This window comes from Pseudophryne corroboree, chromosome 4 (genome assembly GCF_028390025.1).
Source record: "Pseudophryne corroboree isolate aPseCor3 chromosome 4, aPseCor3.hap2, whole genome shotgun sequence".
Classification (NCBI taxonomy): domain Eukaryota; kingdom Metazoa; phylum Chordata; class Amphibia; order Anura; family Myobatrachidae; genus Pseudophryne; species Pseudophryne corroboree.
This window is the reverse complement of record NC_086447.1, coordinates 368,609,161-368,621,072: the sequence shown is the minus strand read 5'-3', so window position 1 is coordinate 368,621,072 and position 11,912 is coordinate 368,609,161. Positions and strand designations below refer to the sequence as shown.

Genomic DNA, 11,912 nt, shown 5'->3' with positions numbered 1-11,912 from the left:
CTGGATCATGTTATCTTTCATAGATTTACGATATGGTCCCAAGTCTCCTCCGTCCACTCCCTGGGCCACACCAGAAGGCTTTCAAGTACTTTCAAGTACTTTCATATTCTGTGCTCATTCATCCAGAAGGAGGTCAGGAAACATCAGACAATGCGCAGCTGCCACCCTGGAGAGGACAGAGATGTCATTGACTACTACCTGACTCAGATCTCCAAGGTCATAGTTGTGCATAATTATTTAGAAGAGATTGAACAATAGTGTTTGTTACAATTTGAATTTGTTTCCCTTGATTAAGGGGCATATTGAATGGTTTGCGGCAATTAAAGTTTTTGCTATTAAATTGGCCGCAGTAATTTTTATAGGTTTTAAACCTTTTTCTCTCTTGTTATTGTAGGGTAAAATTCGGTTCTTGGTTCAGAAACCCTTTGATCTCCCCCATCCTTCTTCAATGGCCAGTTACTGTAGTCAAGAAGATGTTTTCATTTAGCTTAATTGCGTCAATAAGGACACATCATTTGGGGGGTGATATTCTGCGAAGTGCAGAATAATGGGTTAAAAGATGTGGGACAGGTATATGGGCATATATCCCAAGACTCAGAAGTGGGATCTGGCATGGCAGAGGTGCCCCCACGCAAAAAAGGGGTAGGACCTCAGGAGAAGGGGTGTAACCTCGGGAGGCATGGGTGGGGCCTCATCGCACAACCCCCGTTTTCATCATTTTGGGGGGTGGGACCAGCACTCCCCGAGCAGCCCCGCCTCACCTCCCCGCACTGTTAGATGCACACGGCCAGTGCCAGATTAATGTTGACATGGGCCTGGAGCTGAAATTTATGAAGGGCCTATTGAATGCCGCTACAGGGGGTGGGACAATTGCTGCGGCGAAATGACTGATGTGGGAGTGTGACCAGTACTGAGGGGGTGTGGTCTACAGAGGATGTGGTCTGTGCTGTGGGTGTGGCTATCTCTATGGAGGGCATAGCTGGTGCAAACATTCAACTACTTTATTGCAGAGCTTTAGCGACTGTATTAAATTAATAAGTTAACTGCCTTCTTAGCTGCTGTCTTTTTAGAAAAATAAAGAGCTGCATTGGAAATACTGGACAAGTGCAGTAAGGTTTAACTTCCTGCATTTCAGATGTGCATGCGTGAGCTGGTTTGGGCTCTCAGTTTTACTTTTTAATTAAACACATATAAACATCCATTTTATGGTGTATGTAATATATGTGCTGGATGGTTCCCCTAGGGATTGGCAGTTCAGCGTGTCTCACAGCCGCTGTTCGATACCCAAGACTCGGCTAGTAAAGGATTTGGCTTTAGTCTCTGTTTAACCCCCCCTCCCCAACTCCTGTGAAACCTGTAATGTTTGGTCAGCTATAAATTACAAAAAATATCAGTGACCACCATATAATACAGAGTGCATCACAGTGAGTGCCATATAATACAGAGAACATATGATACAAAGAACTCCAACGATCGCCACAAAAAACGCAGGTCATCACAGCAAGAAACTATGTATGGCCCCTTGATTGGGATAAATCAGATAGCAAGCTGCAGGCAGAGTTATAAGGTTACATACTATTTACCGGCGGGTGGGATGCCAGCTGTCAAGATCCTGACAGTGGCATCCCGCCCGCCAGAATGCCGGCAGCAGAACGAACACAATTAGTCCCCTTGCGGGCTCACTGCACTCATCACGCTGCGGGCTTGGTGGCTCGTGCAGGTTCTGTTCTCACTCTAAGGGTGTCATGGACACCCAAGAGTGGGAATAGCTCCTGTGCCCCAGTGTTTTCCAGCTGTTGGGATTCCGGCTGTCGGATTCCAGCATCGGTATCCTGATCACCGAGGTCCCGTTAGCCGTCAAATTGATTGCATCCTGATATATATATATATATATATATAAAAAGAGATATCAAGTAGCAGTGTTAACTGTAACACACAGAGTAACAGTAATTTATGAACCACAAAAGATGTGCACAACTACACATAACCTTTTCCCAGATGTGCCTGTTATAGTTGTGCACTCCACTACATTCCATAAGTGTGGCCCATAAAATAAATATCTTTCCTGTCCTAATGTTCTGCTCCCCTCTAACAGTGCCTCAATAGTACTACTAGATGTTGACATCAGGCACCTCTTTCTAGGGCCTAGGCCACAGCAACCATTGACAGCAACTGCAGAACACTTCACAAAGTTCACACCACTAGAGCTGGATTAAGGGTGGACACAGGGGGTACATTCCCCCAGGCTCCTCTATCACAGGGCCTCCCCATGCCCCTGGCGTCCACCACCAACTGCTTTTATACAGCAATGCAGCATATTTGTTTTATTATTAAATGGAAAAAAAGCACTGGAGTTTAGATAGACGCTGAAGGGTACCGCACCCAGGGGAGTAGCCAATGAGACCCAGCCCCTCCTTGGCCCTCCTCCCTATGTAACACCCAGCTCATAGCACAGTCTGTTTCAGCCCTACACGGCCATGTTTACATGGCCGCCGTGGCCCGCGGAGGGAAACAAATGTCCAGGAGCCTGCCCAGCTTAGTAGTGTGCTACTATATATATATATTTTTAAATAAAAGCACTGATGGCTGCAATGTGTACCATTCAGAGGAGGGGGCGAGCAGCACTGCTTGCTGTGTTACGCCCATCACAGTCACACATGGGAGCTCAGAGACAGCACCCGGAGTTGCTATGCGCCCCCACAGTTTACTGCATGAGCTGCATTTTCGGGTAGGCTATATCTAGTACAATTAATTCCATGGGCACTGATGTAATATGCTGACAGTTGACCAAATATATAATTTGGTCAGCATACCAGCATTCGGTAAGCTGACAGTTGGAATCCCGATACTGGTCAGAAGACCAACACCAGGATCCCAACATCGATCACAATGCCGGCACTGGAATCCTGACTGCCGGAATCCCGATTGTATGCCAGGGAGGGTTAGGCTGTGGGAGGGGGGGGGGGCTAGGTTTAGGCACTACAGGGTGGGTAAGGGTTAGGCTGTGGGGTGGAAGGGTTAGGCACAAAGGGGGGAGAGTTAGGCTGCAGGAGGGGGTTAGGATTAGGTTGTAGGGAGTGAGGGTTAGGCTGCGGGGAGGGAGAGTTTAGGGGGTAGAGGGTGAGGGTTAGAACCTAGCAAGTGGCGGGATTCTGTGCGTTGGGATGTCACTGTCGGTATTCTGACAGCCGGCATCCTAACCACCAAGATCCCGATAACATCCCACAGAGTCCAAACTAGAAATTTTGTCGTTCTGTGCCAGAAGGAGCACTGATGCCCCTCACATGACTAGGGACAGTGCACGTCTACCCAAAAAGGGGTGTGGTCACACAATAGTAATTATAAACACAACAGTGCAACCTTATTCCATTCCACTGCACAGTAGAGACCCTTATAAACATTACACACCACATAGTATTACCCTTTGTACACATTGTGCCACACAACAATGATGAATTGGTAGAGAGATGGATGTAGGCGGCGGGCACAGTATAAAGAAACACACAGCAGGGGATGTGGGGGCAGTAGTGATTGGGAACAGCAGGAGATGGGGGGCACTAGTGCAGGGGACAGGAGGAGATTAAGGAGACAGTAATGAAGGGAACAGCAGGAAATAAAGGGGACAGCAGTGATGGGAAAATCAGGAGATGGGGGTCAGTAGTGCAATGGATGAAGGGGGCAGTAGTGATGGGAACAGCAGGAGACGGGGTAGTAGTGCAGGGGATAGGAGTGGATGTAGGGGGCAGTAGTGATGGGAACAGTAGGAGATGGGGGTAGTAGTGCAGGGGATAGGAGTGGATGTAGGGGGCAGTAGTGATGGGAACAGTAGGAGATGGGGGTAGTAGTGCAGGGGATAGGAGTGGATGTAGGAGGCAGTAGTGATGGGAACAGTAGGTGATGGGGTAGTAGTGCAGGGGATAGGAGTGGATGTAGGGGGCAGTAGTGATGGGAACAGTAGGAGATGGGGGTAGTAGTGCAAGGGATAGGAGGGGATGTAAGGGGCAGTAGTGATGGGAACAGTAGGAGATGGGGTAGTAGTGCAGGGGATAGGAGGGGATGTAGGAGGCAGTAGTGATGGGAACAGCAGGAGATGGGGGTAGTAGTGCAGGGGATAGGAGTGGATGTAGGGGGCAGTAGTGATGGGAACAGTAGGAGATGGGGGGTCAGCTGCGCAGGGGGCAGGAGGGGATGAAGGGGGCAGTAGTGATGGGAACAGCAGGAGATGGGGGTAGTAGTGCAGGGGATAGGAGGGGATGTAGGGGGCTGTAGTGATGGGAACAGTAGGAGATGGGGGGGTCAGCTGCGCAGGGGGCAGGAGGGGATGAAGGGGGCAGTAGTGATGGGAACAGCAGGAGAAGGGGGTAGTAGTGCAGGGGATAGGAGGGGATGTAGGGAGCAGTAGTGATGGGAACAGTAGGAGATGGGGGGTCAGCTGCGCAGGGGGCAGGAGGGGATGAAGGGGGCAGTAGTGATGGGAACAGCAGGAGAAGGGGGTAGTAGTGCAGGGTATAGGAGGGGATGTAGGGGGCAGTAGTGATGGGAACAGTAGGAGATGGGGGGGTCAGCTGCGCAGGGGGCAGGAGGGGATGAAGGGGGCAGTAGTGATGGGAACAGCAGGAGATGGGGGTAGTAGTGCAGGGGATAGGAGTGGATGCAGGGTGCAGTAGTGATGGGAACAGTAGGAGATGGGGGGTCAGCTGCGCAGGGGGCAGGAGGGGATGAAGGGGGCAGTAGTGATGGGAACAGCAGGAGATGGGGGTAGTAGTGCAGGGGATAGGAGTGGATGTAGGGGGCAGTAGTGATGGGAACAGTAGGAGATGGGGGGTCAGCTGCGCAGGGGGCAGGAGGGGATGAAGGGGGCAGTAGTGATGGGAACAGCAGGAGATGGGGGTAGTAGTGCAGGGGATAGGAGTGGATGTAGGGGGCAGTAGTGATGGGAACAGTAGGAGATGGGGGGTCAGCTGCGCAGGGGGCAGGAGGGGATGAAGGGGGCAGTAGTGATGGGAACAGCAGGAGATGGGGGTAGTAGTGCAGGGGATAGGAGTGGATGTAGGGGGCAGTAGTGATGGGAACAGTAGGAGATGGGGGGTCAGCTGCGCAGGGGGCAGGAGGGGATGAAGGGGGCAGTAGTGATGGGAACAGCAGGAGATGGGGGTAGTAGTGCAGGGGATAGGAGTGGATGTAGGGGGCAGTAGTGATGGGAACAGTAGGAGATGGGGGGTCAGCTGCGCAGGGGGCAGGAGGGGATGAAGGGGGCAGTAGTGATGGGAACAGCAGGAGATGGGGTAGTAGTGCAGGGGATAGGAGTGGATGTAGGGGGCAGTAGTGATGGGAACAGTAGGAGATGGGGGGTCAGCTGCGCAGGGGGCAGGAGGGGATGAAGGGGGCAGTAGTGATGGGAACAGCAGGAGATGGGGGTAGTAGTGCAGGGGATAGGAGTGGATGTAGGGGGCAGTAGTGATGGGAACAGTAGGAGATGGGGGGTCAGCTGCGCAGGGGGCAGGAGGGGATGAAGGGGGCAGTAGTGATGGGAACAGCAGGAGATGGGGGTAGTAGTGCAGGGGATAGGAGTGGATGTAGGGGGCAGTAGTGATGGGAACAGTAGGAGATGGGGGGTCAGCTGCGCAGGGGGCAGGAGGGGATGAAGGGGGCAGTAGTGATGGGAACAGCAGGAGATGGGGGTAGTAGTGCAGGGGATAGGAGTGGATGTAGGGGGCAGTAGTGATGGGAACAGTAGGAGATGGGGGGTCAGCTGCGCAGGGGGCAGGAGGGGATGAAGGGGGCAGTAGTGATGGGAACAGCAGGAGATGGGGGTAGTAGTGCAGGGGATAGGAGTGGATGTAGGGGGCAGTAGTGATGGGAACAGTAGGAGATGGGGGGTCAGCTGCGCAGGGGGCAGGAGGGGATGAAGGGGGCAGTAGTGATGGGAACAGCAGGAGATGGGGGTAGTAGTGCAGGGGATAGGAGTGGATGTAGGGGGCAGTAGTGATGGGAACAGTAGGAGATGGGGGGTCAGCTGCGCAGGGGGCAGGAGGGGATGAAGGGGGCAGTAGTGATGGGAACAGCAGGAGATGGGGTAGTAGTGCAGGGGATAGGAGTGGATGTAGGGGGCAGTAGTGATGGGAACAGTAGGAGATGGGGGTAGTAGTGCAGGGGCAGGAGGGGATGAAGGGGGCAGTAGTGATGGGAACAGTAGGAGATGGGGGTAGTAGTGCAGGGGATAGGAGTGGATGTAGGGGGCAGTAGTGATGGGAACAGTAGGAGATGGGGGTAGTAGTGCAGGGGGCAGGAGGGGATGAAGGGGGGTTCTCTACGGCTGGCCGGCGGTCGGGCTCCCGGCGACCAGCATCCCGGCGCCGGGAGCCCGACCGCCGGCTTACCGACAGCTTGGCGAGCGCAAATGAGCCCCTTGCGGGCTCGCTGCGCTCGCCACGCTACGGGCACGGTGGCGCGCTACGCGCGCCACACTATTTTATTCTCCCTCTATGGGGGTCGTGGACCCCCACGAGGGAAAATAATTGTCGGTATGCCGGCTGTCGGGCTCCCGGCGCCGGTATACTGAGCGCCGGGAGCCCGACCGCCGGCAAACAGAAGACCACCCGATGAAGGGGGCAGTAGTGACGGGAACAGCAGCTGATGTGGGACAGTAGCAGATTCTCCTGACTTCTGTATAGTTTATCCCTCGTCTGGTTAATTTATGAGGCCCCCTTGTGGGGTTCAGAGTTGGAAATGCTGCTCAATACAGGAAAGCTTTCTGCAGGGCCGTTTCTAGACAATTTGGCTCCCAGTGCGAGATTTCAAAATGCGCCCCCCCCTCCCCATATAGCCGTAAAAAGACGGGGGTGTGTGGCCTGATTAAAATGGGTGTGGTCTCATTAAAGTGCGCGCAGCCTCGTCTGATATCATCACACCCACCACAGGGGAAAAAAAATAAAAATAAAAAAGTCCCCTTTTTACACATTACAGCAGGCAAGTGTCCCCATATTACACAGCGCGACAGGCAAGTGTCCCCATATTACACAGCGCGACAGGCAGGTGTCCCCATTTTACACAGTGCGGCAGGCAGGTGTCCCCATTTTACACAGTACGGTAGGCAGGTGTCCCCATTTTACACAGTACGGTAGGCAGGTATCCCCATTTTACACAGTACGGTAGGCAGGTGTCCCCATTTTACACAGTGCGGCAGGCAGATATCACCATTTTACACAGTACGCAGGCAGGTGCCCCCATTTTACACAGTGCGGCAGGCAGGTGTCCCCATTTTACACAGTGCGGAAGGCAGGTGTCCCCATTTTACACAGTGCGGCAGGCAGGTGTCCCCATTTTACACAGTACGCAGGCAGGTGTCCCCATTTTACACAGTGCGGCAGTCAGGTTTCAAGTGGGGGGGAAGGAAGAGGGAGAAAGAGAGAGAGGATACTTACATCTTCCCGCTCCTCGGTCCCGCCGCCTCACGTCCCGCCTCGCGCCGGCCGCCTCCTCCTTCCATGCGTATCTCCTTATCTCCTCTCCCCGAGCGCTCCTGCTCGGGGGCGGAGTTTCGCGGAATGACGCGTATGCGTCGTGACGTCACGACGCAAACACGTCATTCCGCGAAACTCCGCCCCCCGAGCAGGAGCGCTCGGGAGAGGAGATAAGGAGTCACAAAGTGCCGCGGCGGGCGCCCCGTGCGGTTGCACGGCTCGCCCGCCGCTAGAAACGGCACTGGCTTTCTGCAAGCAGCGCTGCCTGGAGCCAGCGGGCAGACTCTGGTGCTGCCGCTCCCAGTGCAGTAGTAACTGCACTACTGTCACTCCTGTGAGTGCGACTGATGTCGTCTATTTGATTAGAGTACCTGCTTTCCAGCTGATCACTCCTTACTTCCCCTGCTTCGTGGGTCCCAATGGACATCAGGAGTGCATGGAGATGCTGTGCTGCTCCCCACTCCCTGTTTGTGGGCCCAGCAAAATAGACATTGTGGCAGAGGCTGCCAGTTCCACCCCCAGACGCCCTGCTAGTTACAGTCCTGTATATATATATATATATATATATTATTTTTTTTAAGCGATAGGAGCTCCCTTGTGTAAGTGCTCAAGGCCCTTAATTGAGCTCCAAATACTGTTTGCAGGAATATTTAAATCGCTGGAACGACAGTACTGACAGCAGCTGAATTGGCCGGATTTCACGCGACGTGAGGGGAGAAAGCTGTGCTGCTGACTCAGTTCACTGTCTAGGGGGTGGAGCTAATCCTACCTGTGGGTGGATCTGCAGGCTTCTCGGGAGGAAAGGGAGGTGGCTCCAGGATCAGTGTGGAAGTAGTGAGGCAGGGGGCGGAGCTTATTACGAACTGGGGGCGGAGCTTATTATGATCGGGGACAGAGCCTTGGTACCAGAGCCGGCCTTAGGCATAGGCAAACTAGGCAAATGCCTAGGGCATTTGGCATGCTTAGGGGCACCAGCAGCTTCTGCTGATTTAAATGATATGCGGCATGCCTATATTATGTGTGTGACTGTGGCTGTATCGGCATACAAAATGCTACATTGCAGTGTATTCCTGGAAATCACTGTAATGTAGCATTTCGTATGCAGATACAGCCACAGTCGCACATTGAATATAGGCAAGCTGCATATCATTTTAATCAGCAGAAGCTGTTTGTGCAACCTAGCCACATAGTAATGCAAATATGATGCATTTTCATAAACAAAAGGCGCCCGACTTTAGCAGAGCTGCCAGCTGACTCATGCCAGACATCTCCTGCAGAACTAGCGGCGGTGCTAGGGGGCACCAGCCAAAATCTTGCCTAGGGCATCATATTGGTTAAGGCCGGCTCTGCTTGGTACACATGGGAGAGCGGAGCTTCGAGAGTCTGAGACAGCACATCTGCAGGCCACCCAGGGGGCAGAGCTTGGCACGACCCTGGGTCTGAGGCAGAGCTTCAGGTAACAAGAGGGGATGGGGTTGGAGCCTTGGTCGGCGCGGGTGGGAGGGACTGGGAGGCGAATGCTGTTGAGTGATGACAGGAGAAAAGTATTTCTCCTGTCATCCCTGGCTGGCTACACTGCTGATCCTGTGGGCCTATTTTCAGTGGGGGGCTTGGAGCTGCAGCTCCATCCGCCCCATTGTTAATCCGGCCCTGCACACGGCATCTGTTCAGTGGTCCCCTGCTGCCCTGCAAAGAAGAGCAACGGTGATCACCAGTTTTCCCAACCTGCTCCCACCCCCGCCCGCGAGACACTGCGGACCATGGGTGAGACAGCGGGACAGTATCCAAATAGCAGGACTGTCTCGCTGGAATCGGGACAGTTGGGAGATATGTATGGGGGTGTTGTATGGGACAGGTGTTTTTCACATTGCAGATGGGAGTTACTGATGTTTTTTGTTTATTTTTAAATAAAGTGGCTTAAAATTACAAAAATATTAGCTTACAGACATGTATAAGCATCCGTAAAAATAAGTAGAGCATGTTTTTTTTACTTGATATAATTTTTAAATTGTTGTTGAAATATATAAATCAGCCATTTAAAAGCACTTTAGAGCTCCATTTTCAGGACTGTATTAGAAATTAATAATGTTAACCAATTTTAATTTGCCATTTTTAATGTACAGGTTGATTTCTATCTTTTTTTATAAATTCATATTTTGAAATAAAAATGATTGCACGCAAATGTTTCCAATTGGATAGCGGAAGTATTGGGAGTGCGCAAAGCCTCAGTAATCACAAATAGGGTGCTATAGGCATGTTCATTTATGCCGCTAAAATCTGATTGAATATGCTTCTTGTTGTTTCTCTTACTATCAACTTGGTATCATTTTAAATTCCTGCTTTTAGACAGAAAACCAGCCCAAATCTACATACACCGAAGAGAACATGGTGCAACTTGTCGCAGATTTGTTTATGACTGGGACAGAGACAGTAACTACCACTCTTCGTTGGGCACTTCTCTACCTAGCAACCTTTGTTGATATCCAAGGTGAATGGTGTAAACAAGACATGTTGAGGAGTCTAGTAATGGGTGGGATATATACTAATTGTTGATAGACGGATCTTCATGTGTATGAAAACAACTAATTCTAAAGCTGTGTACATATTAGATCCATACTTGCCTACCTGACCCTCTCCACGAGGGAGAAAATGCTCTGTTCCTGGACTTTCCTGGTAATGTATGATTGCCATCACCTGTGGTGAGCTAGTTAGTTGATAAGAAAGGTGTTTCACCACAGGTGATGGCAATCATACATTACCAGGAAAGTCCAGGAACAGAGCATTTTCTCCCTCATGGAGAGGGTCAGGTAGGCGAGTATGATTAGATCATGTGCAAATGATGGTCATCCCAATTTCCCTTGAAATCCCAGACAAATGATATAGTGATATAGTGCATACACACTTTGCAATCTTACAAACAATATATCATGGATAGCATTTGGTAGTGCGTATACGGGGCTAGCCTGACCACTATGCGGGGGTACGTAGCCGAGTAGAACGCCATGCTGTGGAGGGCACCACGGCTGCATTCCCCTTACACCCCTGCTCCCTTGACGCTGCCTGCAACTACGCTCCCTGGACCCCACTGGCTACCCCGGCGCCCTTGACGCTGCCGGGTATCCCGCTCCCAGGATGCTGCCAGCCACCCCGCTTTCAGGACACCGCTGGCCACCCCTGCTCCATGGACGATGACGTCCACCACCATTCCGTGGACGACGACGGCCACCCCCGCTCCCAGTGACAGCTTTCCATTTCACTGATTTATCACTACATTCACCAACTATTTATATAGTAAGTGTTTTTACATTTTGGAGATCTGTTCATTGTACTATATGCAGTAGATTTATTTATATACTGTATATATATATATATATATATATATATATATATTTATTTATTCATTTTGGACTATAGGTGCCGTAAAATATCCCCTATAACAAATTTATTTAAAGTTTAGTCAAGGTTGAAAGTTCCATTGGTGCTAGTAACCCGTTTGCGATATATTGGGTGGTATTCAATTGATATATCACGTCCGATCTCCCGTCTAAAGTGACGGTAGATCGCGGGGCGATATTCAATTGTCCCCCGTCATCGTACATATTGTGCCCATAGTAGTCGGGTTTAGCCGCGTTATGCTGTTAGAACCTGTTTTCACAAATTGGACTTCCAAGACCCATTTCATTCAAGTGATTCACAGTTTTCTAGTTGTACTTGTATTCTGAAGCAGGAACAATACCTGGGCAACACCATGTTGTATTTTGGGGTCATTCCGACCTGATCGCATGCTAGGTTTTTTCGTTGTTCTGCGATCAAGTCAGAACTGCGCATGCGTATGCACCCCAATGTGCAGGCATGTCGTACGGCTACAAAGCGGATTATTGCTGGGCGATGGATTTTACAAAGAATCTATTCGCACAGGCGATCGCTAGGAGATTGACAGGAAGAAGGCATTTGTGGGTGTCAACTGACCGTTTTCTGGGAGTGTTTGGAAAAATGCAGGTGTGCCCAAGCGTTTGCAGGGCGGGTGTGTGACGTCAATTCCGGCCCCGGACAGGCTGAAGTGATCGCAAGGGCTGAGTAAGTTCAGAGCTACTCAGAAACTGCACAAAATGTTTTTGTACAGCTCGGCTGCACATGCAATCACACACTTGCAAGGCTAAAATACACTCCTCTGTTGGCAGCGACTGTGCATTCGCACGGCTGCTAAAAACAGTTAGCAAGTGATCAACTCGGAATGACCCCCTTGTCAGCTGATTGCATCTCCTTTAATCAAAATGCTTCCATACATCAGCTGACTGCAGCTCCTATTTAAACTCCTCCTTTCCACCAGCAAGCTGTCAGATCAATAAGTCACATTGCTGAATTCCTGGTTCTTGGTATGCAGTCTCCAAATGTGTTTCCTGCATCTCAGTAATGCTGAGAAGTCTCTCTGCAATCAGCAGCTAATCT

General features: G+C 51.1%; 1 pseudogene; it reads left to right on the top strand.

The window, feature by feature from the left end:
- LOC134910913 (cytochrome P450 2J5-like) overlaps positions 1–11,912 on the top strand; it is a 155,162-nt pseudogene that overhangs the window by 90,527 nt on the left and 52,723 nt on the right.